At 32.7% G+C, this 10,900-nt stretch overlaps 1 long non-coding RNA gene across 1 annotated transcript; it reads left to right on the forward strand.

Moving 5' to 3' along the window:
• The first annotated feature begins 1,871 nt into the window (after nucleotides 1-1,871).
• On the forward strand, nucleotides 1,872-8,770 carry LOC136037335 (uncharacterized). The gene is made up of 2 exons (XR_010619917.1): nucleotides 1,872-2,004; nucleotides 8,258-8,770. It is a non-coding gene; the product is annotated as an uncharacterized LOC136037335 (long non-coding RNA).
• The last annotated feature ends 2,130 nt before the right edge of the window (nucleotides 8,771-10,900 follow it).

Here is a 10,900-nt window from a genome sequence, read left to right on the forward strand (position 1 = left end):
AAAAAGCTTTCTCAGCTGGAAGTAAGGAACAGCAATAAAACTTAAAACAATCAGAAATTATTACCCATATGAGGGGCTCACTTCCTTCTAATACCTCGCTCTTTACGCTAAAGTATTTTTAGTAATTTCAACTATTTATTCTACGGCTTTTGTGATTCAGGGGTCATTCTTAATGAATTGGGATAAAATTTAAGCTTTAGTGTAAAGAGCGAGGTACTGACGATGGGGCGAATCCCCTCTTATAAGTAATAAAAACATGAGAATACAAAAGCTCTTTACGTAAGCTAATTTATAAGTTACGTAAATCTTTTACCAATAAAAAGATTCGTAAAAAATTAAAAGTTCTAGTTGCCTTTTTAATTAACCAAAAAATCGGAGGGCAACTAGGCTTCGTCCCCCGCTCGTTTTTTCTCAAAATCATTCGATCAAAATTATGAGAAAGCCATTTAGCAAAAAAAAAAATACAAATTTCGTTTTGATTATTCCTCTGCGGAGAGCCAAAATCAAAACATGAATTGATTCAAAAACGTTCAGAAATTAAATAAAAAAAAACAAATTTTTTTAACTGAAAGTAAGGAGCGACATTAAAACTTAAAACGCACAGAAATTACTTCGTATATGAAAGAGGCTGCTTCCTCATCAACGCCCCGCTCTTTACGCTAAAGTTTTTTACTGTTTTAAAAAGAAGAATTGAGAGAAAGAGTTATATACTTTCAGTTATATACTTTCAGTTAAAAAAACTTGTTTTTTTTATTTAATAATATACAGAATGGAGTGTCACAAAACGGCTAGTCTCAGTAATCTGCTGTGTTTCACGATTTTGTGATATAGATCGACAATCTTCACTCAATTGTAACGAGTCAAAAATGTCAGTGGCCCAAAAACTGAGTTAAACGAATTGAAAATCCTAATAAAGATTAACCAGTATCTAAGGGCACACCCATTCTGGTGGCGCGTTTTGTTCCCACAACATTGTGGGTCTTTTGATTTTCTTACCATAAACAAATTAAATACTGGCCTCAAGTTACATTCTTGTAAAGCGTTTTTATTTCTTTTTAAGCGAATATATTAAATCGAAAAATACCCACAAACATAGCATAATGCTGTCGCAAAGCATTCAATAATTTTAGAACAAATTTTTGCAGTGCAAAATTTTAACCTAAAAAGTAGCCTAAAATGCTCCCATGTGCACTATGCATACTCCAATGAACTCCAGTGCAAAATGTACATGCATTGGTCCAATCACAGTTCGTCACTCTTAATGGAATGACATAGGCTATCTCTAACGATTTCAAATATATCGTAAGTATAGAGTGGTCATTTTATGTCTTTCTATGCTAAGAGATTGTTTTGTGAATGTGCTGAATTCACCGCTAGATAAGCAATAAATGGGTTTACATAAAAAATTTAAAATCACATAAGAACTTAAATTTAATATTATATAAAAAATTTACCTAAAAATTTATTGACAGGAGCTTTTAACCTGAGGGGCGAACTTAGAAACTTGTTTAAACCAGGTGCGCTATGTATTTTAGAACTGTGCCACGTATGATACGAGCCGTGCTTGGCGTGAAGAGACACAACCTTTTTTAATTGTGTGTGTAGGAACAGTTGGTACTCTGGGATGCATAGCAGATAGTAGAGAGTGGATAACCCCTTGTTTTGACCTTGACAAAGACAATTCATAATAAAAAGTGACTTTTTTCTTTTCCAAGAAATTTATTGCCAAGAAATGTATATTTCCTTCCCATTGGAGGTGTTTACTACCTCATATATTAGTAATTATGTACCTATGTAACAACAAATTTTTTCAGTAAAGTAGAATGAACTCCATAAAAATATCAAGGAAACACAAGCTATTTCTGGTTTTATTTTATTTCCTTTTTATTTCTTTTTTTAAACTCTAGACCAGGAAAATAATTTCCTAGGTTTCTAAGATTAGTATTTTCATGCGTCTTTAGAACAAAGATTACCTTTGAATAAGAAGGAACCATGAAGATTTTCGTAAGACCTTTGACTTATTTTGTATAATTTTGATGCCAGTCTTAGTTCGCCAATTTTGTAACTGGGTAGTAGTATGGAAGATGTTGACAATTTGCTTTAGCAATATATAATTGATTTAGCACCCAAGTAAACAAAACGGATTTTCTTATACTTTCTGAATACTATATGCAAATATAAATGACTCTAGCTGATATAGCTTCGATAATAAATGATTTCTCTTTAATAACAAAAAAAAACGTATTCACATGACTTTGACTTTGTGTAATTATTTTGGATTTGATTAAAAGCCTTGTATGTTTTTATAGGCAAAAATTTATAGAAAAGTTTAATAAGCTCGAACATATTTTTTAAATATTGTTTCAGAAGACGCTATATATTTCAGTTTCAATTCAAATAAGCTTGATTTTATTTTTAGCTCTATGATTTTATAGTGTTCCACTAGCCACTAAGAAAAAAACAAGAGATATCACTGCTTCACATGCGAAAAAGTGATTTTTCTTGTGACTCAAGACGGGAGATCGCTTTGAGTTTCTGGCTGTCATGATTGCATTGGTAAGGTTGTCGTTTTGATCAAATACCTTTTTGTGGATTCAGGTTATTTTTCGAAATTACTATAAATTTAATTTCGTGATACATTTTACCATTAAGATTAATTGAAATAACTGTTACCATTCCTGAGTCAGCTTCAAATGGTAATTCTTCCTCACTTGACGTCCACGACGCTCTGCATATCCTTTGTTCACCTATCTGAGGTCACTAAACTGAGGTGAAGGTTGTGTTTAATCCAACCTCCTCTCGTCTTACCGGTATTAGGCTAATTTTTTTACTTTCCAAAACTGAAAATTGTCTTTTATGTACCATCCCCACATTTAACATGAAAAAAATTCCCTGTATTTTTTTTCTGCTGTTTTTCAGCTGTTTATCCTTAAAATACTTTATTTTGTGGTATTTTTAATCAGTTATTCAAATGTAGCATATGCCAAAAGGTTTTTGAATGTACCCTTCCATTGTGGGACTCTCTTCCGCCGTAGCATCAAGACTGTAAAAATAATTTTACAACTGAAATATCACGAATTACAAAATAACGATAAAAGAACTACATATGAAATAACGAATAAAAAAATGAAAATATAATATAGTAAAATAAAAATAAAGAAACTAATATAATGAATATATTATAACGAATAAATAAAACTACAAAAATAACGTTGAGAGACTGCGTATAGAGAGTTACTTATGTAGAATTGCTGCAACTACTACAAAAACTGCATTGCAGCTTCAACCCAACAAACACATTTTTCAAAATCTTTCAAATCCTACCCAAGCCTTTCAAAGTTTCTACTTATGCCCCTAGCAATCCACAAAGATTGTTGAGTCCTTGTATACCATCTCCTCCTGACCAAAACAAATGCAGTGGTCTTGGTTGCCAAGCTTACCTAGATTGATACTGAACTCTTCTGATTGGTCCACTTGAACCTGGTATATATTATTTAATTTTGGTAAAAAATTAATATGGTGACTATTTGGGTATAGACTCCACACATCTAGGTACCAACTGGTTAGTTTGGAGTTAGACGTTTTATTGCCGCAACATACAATTTTCTGTTTGCTCTGAAAAACCATGCACGAGCTCTAGAGAGGGAATTAACTCATCCCTCCATTCCCTTACAAGTAGGTAGGTTTTTTTTTCTAATTTGAGTGGGCATTTATAAAAAAAAATAAATAAAAAAAACAAACTTAGACTCCTTTTTTCAAAGTAAATAACCTGCGGTGGAAGTGGATATAAATTTAAGGAAAGTTTAATTTAAGAAAATGTTTTTCGTATTGATTCCTCTTGGTTACTGTTGTCTTTTATTTTTGATAAGTTTCTTTGCAGTGACTTGTTACAAAGTATTACTATTAACCATAAAATATAAAACGCAATAGTATAAAAAATATAATATAGCACACGACAAATTAAAATACTGAATGCTCGTGAAGTGAATATAAATTTAAGGGAAGTTTAGTTTAAGAAAATATTTTTCGGATCGTTCCCCTTGGCTACTGTTGTCTTTTATTTTTACAAGTTTCTTTGCAGTGACTTTCGCACTAGTAATTTTTATTTTAATTCCTTGACAAAAATTCAACCCATTTCATATATTTGCTTGTCATTTCTTAAAACCCGTTTGGAAGCGAAAATATATGATAATGAAATCTCTATTTAATACGAAGTAATATTTTTTAGATATTGTTTTAAAAGGCCCTAGATATTTCTCCTTTCAAATGAGCCCTTAAACACCTCTGGTTTTTATCACCTCATGATTTTATAGTGCCACACTAGCAGCAAAGAAAAAAAAAGACATCACTGATTCCCATACGGTGAAATGATTTTGGTTATTGTTCAAGACGGAAGACTATAATCTTCCTGTTTGGGTTTCCAGCGATGGGGATTTCAATGGTGCAGTTCTCGATAATTTTTCGAAATACCCATAAATTTAATTTTGCGATATACCTTTCAGACAATTCGTGGTAACGAATGTAGTAAAGAGTGACCTGGCTCAATAGTAACCGAAACTCTAAAAAATGGATCTTTTAAATATATAAGTTTCATCAAAAATTAGTCTTACCCATCAAAAGTTACGAGCCTGAGAAAATTTGCCTAATTTTTGAAAATAGGGGGAAACACCCCCTAAAAGTGACACAATCTTAACAAAAATCACACCATCAGATTCATAGTATTAGAGAACTTTATTGTAGAAGTTTCAAGCTCCTATCTACAAAAATGTGGAATTTCGCATTTTTTGCCAGAAGACAGATCACGGATGCGTGTTTTTTCTGTTTTTTTTTTTTTTTTTTTTTTTTTTTCAGGGGTGATTGTCTAGACTCAGAGGTCCTAAAAAGTCGTAAGAGGGCTCATTCTAACAGAAATTAAAAGTTATAGTGCCGTTTTTAAGTGAACACAAAAATTCCCCAAAGTCACCGGATCAAAATTCTGAAATAACCATTGTATTCACCATAGTCAAAAAACCTAATGTCATTGGCTACGACTTGACCTGTGTTTGCATATAGTAATGGTAATTGGGAAGTGTAAAGACGTTTTCAGGGCAATTTTTTGGTTTCTGGGGGGGAATTTGAGGAGGGGTTTCATGGGAGGATCTTTTCATGGAGAAATTTTTCATTGGGGAGAAAATTTCAATGAAGGGGGCGCATGATTTTCTAGCATTATTCAAAAAAAAAATAACAATGCAAAAATAAACATGAAAAGTTTTTTTCCACCGAGGAGTAGCATTAAAACTTAAAATGAACAGAAATTGTTATGCATATGAGGGGTTTACCTCCTCGTAATTCCTCGTTCTTTACACTAAAGTATTTTTCTGTTTATTTTTACTTTACTAAATTACTATTTTACTAAAATTTTTACTGTTTTAAAAATTAAAATTAAGAGAAAGTGTTGAGGAGGAAAAGCCCCTTTCATATACGGAATAATTTCTGTTCGTTTTAAATTTTAATGTCGCTCCTTACTTTCAGTTATAAAAAACTTGTTTTTTTTATCTAATATCATTAAGATTAACGGGAAACAACTTGACATAATTCTTCCTTACTACGACAGTTTTCTTTTCAAAACTTTTTCTAAATTTTCGGTTACTATGGACTGGATTTCGGTCTTTACTAGGTTTCATCCGACGCTGCAGTCATGATGATTCTTTAACAAACTATATTTTCCATCCACAATACACGGCGTAAAATTTTCGTCTGCTCAGTTATCTCTGCTCACTAATCTAAGGTGAGGGCTGTCTTTAATCCAACCTCTTTTCCTTTAAGCTGCTACTAGGCTAACTTCTTCACTTTCCAAAGCTAAAAATTATATTTTATGTATCTTTTAAAACTTAACAAAATTAAAAACTTCACTACATCGATTTTTTTCTGCTTGAGACTTAACAAACTTATCATACCTAACATATTTAATTTAGACATTTTTTTTAACCAGTTACTCAAATGAAGCATACAGATGACGGTTTTTTATTGTGCCCTTCCATCATAGGGCCCCTTTCCACAGCGGCACAAAAGCTACAAAAGAAATAAAAAATACTGAATAAACGTGGGTACCAATTTTAGTCACTTAACTTTGAGAGCCTAGTTGAGTCAGGTATATTCTTTAATTTTAATAGAAAATTAAATGCTAAAAATTTACGTATAAACTAAAACGCACATTTAAGTACCTACGGGCTAGTTTTGGAGTCATACCTGTTTTTGCTGCTACTTAAAGTTTTCTGTTTGCTCTGGAAACCTATTTACCAGCTTTAGGGAGATAATCAACTTTTCCCTCCCATTGTCATGCACGTTGGTAGGGCCTTATTAATTTAAGTGGTTTTTATAAGAGTTTGAGTTTCATAAATTAACTTTTTGGAAAATAACTTTCGTTTGGACCAATAAAACAAAAGAATTTTTGGGGGTTCAAAAAAAAATTTCTCAACCGAAACTTGAATAATTCCTGTAAATTTTAAATAAATAATTTTATTTAACTGCAAACCGCAAAAATATTTATGAAGTCTGAGCAATAATTTTTATTTAGTAATTCAAGCTAGAAAAATACCTGAAAATGCTATAATTAGTTTTTTTTTTTAGACTCCATCTACTTGACCCAAGATTTTACATAAAGGATCTATACAGTTCATTATAAATGGGGACTATGTATCATTTTTAAGACTTCTCCTAGTATTAGTAATATATTGGAGATTTTGGCGGTCTCAAATAAATAGGAGGAATTATTACCTCTAAAAAGTATTATAAATCTTTGTTTGTTGTATATATAATAATATCAAGCAAAGAAACGTATACAAAGAATTAATCGGGGACAAATTTTGCCCAAACAATGAAATCAGTATAAAAATGTTATTCAGTATTCAGATTCAAGCTATTCCAAGCCCGTGAATGTATTTACTTTTATTTTAATTTGTTGTTTATTGTTTTTTAAATGATTTTTTTTTTTACAAATTTGACCCGTTTCGTATGGTTAATTGTCATTGTGTATGACTCTTTGAAATGCCAAAGTAATGTCAAAATAATGTGATAATAAAAGCTCTATATAATGCAAACTTAGCCGAATTGGCCCAAAAAAGTACAGTAAATAGCCTTTTCTTTTATGCATGCCATCTTATTTTTAGGGTATATCTCTGTGGAATTACGAGCCTAAAAGTCAGTGAAGTGCTTAACAGTGAAAAGTACAAAAAACATACAAAAAGTATGCATAAATTCATCGATCAACTCATTTCTCATATTTTGTCTTTATTCATCACCCTTGCTTTCTATGATATGAAAAAATATGAATACAGTACATAAGTATTGTGAAACAAAATTAAAAATAATCTCTATAAATGCAGATGGTCAATTTGGCTGGTAAAATAATGGTCAAATGTAGATAGTCAAAATATGAATACATTAAATGAGTATAATGAAAGCAAATTAAAAATAATCTCTGTAAATGCAGATGGTCAATTTGGCTCGTCAAAGGATGGTCAAATGTAGATTGTCAAGATCTGAATACAGTGCATAAGTGTTTTGAAACCAAATTAACAAGAATCTCTATAAATGTAGATGTTCAATTCGGCTCGTCAAATGTAGACGGTCAAAATATGAATACAGTACATAAGTGTTATGAAACCAAATTCAGAAAAATCTCTATAAATGTAGATGGTCAATTTGGCTGATCAAATACAGTATATAAGTGTTATGAAATTAAATTTTTAAAAAAATCTCTATAAATGTAGATGGTCAATTTGACTGGTCAAATGATGGTTAAATGTAGCTGGTTAAAATATGAATACAGTACATAAGTTTTATGAAACCAAATTAACAAAAATCTCTATAAATGTAAATTGTCAGTTTGGCTTCTGAACAGTACATCTCTATGACAGTTTTAAATTAAAGAAGCTTTCATATTAAAACTGCAAAAAAAGGCATATAAAATGGACCTAATCGATTTGAATTCTGAACAGAACATATATCAAACCTTAGAAGATAATCTCGTAAGCCATATTGGCCTATCATAATATAAAGAAGAAACAACCAAAAATGGGGCTGTTAAGGCCGAACGAAAAAAATGAAAACGAATATACTACATTCATATTTATCTTTTTGTTTGTACTGAAGAAAAGAGGCGGCTATCCTTCGAAATATTCATTATTTTTCAGTAGCTTTGTTTGGCCATTTTGACCGGTTCTTCTTTATACTATCAAGCCTTAATGCACGAACTTATTAGTAAATTAATTTTCAGGCTTTATGTTTATTCATTGCCCTCGCTTTCTGTGATGAAGAAACTGCAGCCCCAGCCGAGGAGACTGAAGTTGACTCTGAAGGAAAAATCGCTTACGTAAGTAATGCCGCATACCCATATGGTGGAGCAAATAAAGTCCAATGTGACTTCTCAACTTACAACGACTACAGCTACGCCGCTGACTGCCGGGATTATAAATACCCAACATATGAAGGAGGTGACAAATATTGCGTCCCATTCTATGGCTACTGCTGCGCGTATACAGGCGAGTGCTACTATGGAGAGAACTGGACAAAAGCATATAAATATTGTCCATATTGTAACAACTGTCAATGCTTCTACCCAGGCAGAAGCAGTGTATATCATGAGGCCGCTCATCAGTACGCAGTGAATGAGCCAGGTTATTTTGAAAACGTAATTAGAAATGAAAAAAAATACTAAGCAAACAGCGGTGAAGATGCTACTATGTTTTCATAGTTTTTCATTGATGTTTAATAAATATGTCATAAATTCCTTATTTAGTTTTTGTTTTGGGCATGGCTGTATCGAGGATATTTTTCAAGAGGTGTTTTACGCAAGGATTTTTTGGGTGAAGGAAAGGGCAGCACACATAAAAAAACCCCTAAAAAACGCATGCAAAATTCGTTTATATCCATTTTGCTACGTTTTTATGTGTCAGACTAACATTTAGTGGGGAGAGGGGGTTTAAACTCCCTAAACTCCTCCCCTGGATACGGCCTTGGTTGTGAGCTGGCTTTTTTAAACTGTATAAATTATTAAGGTCATAAAAATATTCGCTAAATTTACTCTCGAGGGTGCCAAATTACAAAAATGCAGGGGTTGGGGGGGGGGGGGTTGTCGGGGGCTGAGAATTGTTGTTTTGCAAATTTTGCAATTAAAATAATAAAACCGATGATTTATTCAATGAAAATATTAATTGCAGGTAAAGAAGGCCTGCCCTAAACTCCCCATAATTAGTGTGCCTGATTACTGTTATATTAATTGAAAACGAGCCCCTGATATTCTTAAGCGCTCGTGAGACTTAAATGGAACCTACTGTAACACAGTTTCTCTCAAAAATTGCATTTAATTTTTTATAATGTTTTAACACTTACAAAAGGCAAACATCTAACGATTTTCTTTCAAATGAGCCCTTATACATCTATCAATGGTGTTGCAGGGGCCCACTAGCGGAACAAAAAAAAACAACAACAGAAAAACATAAATAGAATAGGATACACATCACTAACTCTCGTGTAAATGACTTCTGAGACCACATTGGCTAATCATTAGGCTGCTCATCAGTACGCAGTAAATGAGCCAGGCTACTTTGAAAACGAAATTAGAAATGAAAAAAAAAAATACTATGCAAACAGTAATGAAGATGTTACTATGTTTTCATAGTTTTTCATTGATGTTTAATAAATATATCATAAATTCCTTATTTATTTTTGGTTGTGGGCATGGCACAACCAAAAATTGGCTGTGGAAGATGGCCAAGATTTTTTTCGGATGTGGGGGTTTGGTACATATAAAAACCTCAAAAATTTCATACAAAATTTATTGATATCTGTTTTTGCTACGTATTTACGAGTAATAAGTTGTTTTCATGTGGAAAATTTTACATTGGCAGGACCCATCAACAACTATGGGAACAATTGCATGAACACAAAATTTCAATAGATAAGTCCCTGAAATTGGAAAATAAAAATTACCACTTTGATTCAGCTCTGGCTCAGCATATATACGAAAATCCTGACCATTTAGTTCTTTTTGAAGGGGCAACTTTAATATCTACCGCAAATAGCCTACCACAATCAAACAGTTCGTGGTAACGAACTGCAGTAAGGAGCGACCCGGCTCAATAGTAAACGAAAGTCTAAAATCGGAATTTTGATGCTAAAAGATACATCAAAAGAATCAGATTTTTATGATGATTTTAAATATATCAGACTCATCAAATTTAATCTTTGTTATCAAAAGTTACGAGCCTGAGAAAATTTACCTTATTTTGGAAAATAGGGGGAAACTACCCCTAAAAGTCATAGAATCTTAACGAAAATCACACCATCGCATTCAGCGTATAAGAGACCCCTATAGCAAAAATTTCAAGCTCCTATTTACGTGTTCATTTGTTTGTGTTTGTTTTTTCTTTTTCCCAGGGGTCATCGTATCGACCAAGTGGTCCTAGAATGACGCACGAGGGCTCATTCTAATGGAAATGAAAAGTTCTAGTGCCATTTTTGAGTGAGCAAAAAATTGTAGGGCACCTAGGCCCCCTCCCACGCTCATTTTTTTCCCAAAGTCAACGGATCAAAATTTTGAGATAGCCATTTTGTTTCACTTAGTCGAAAACCATAATAAATATGTCTTTGGGGATGACTTACTCCCCCACAGTCCCTGGGGTAGGGGCTGCTAGTTACAAACTTTGACCTGTGTTTACATACAGTAATGGTTATTGGGAAATATACAGACGTTTTCAGAGGGATTTTTTGGTTTGGGGGCTGGGTTGAGGGGAGGGGGCTATGTGGGAGCATATTTCCTTGGAGAAATATGTCATGGGGGAAGAGAAACTCAATGAAAAGGGCGCAGGATTTTCTAGCATTACTAGAAAAAAAACAATGAAAAAAATAAACATGAAAA

Source organism: Artemia franciscana, chromosome 16 (genome assembly GCF_032884065.1).
Source record: "Artemia franciscana chromosome 16, ASM3288406v1, whole genome shotgun sequence".
NCBI classification, from domain to species: Eukaryota; Metazoa; Arthropoda; class Branchiopoda; order Anostraca; family Artemiidae; genus Artemia; species Artemia franciscana.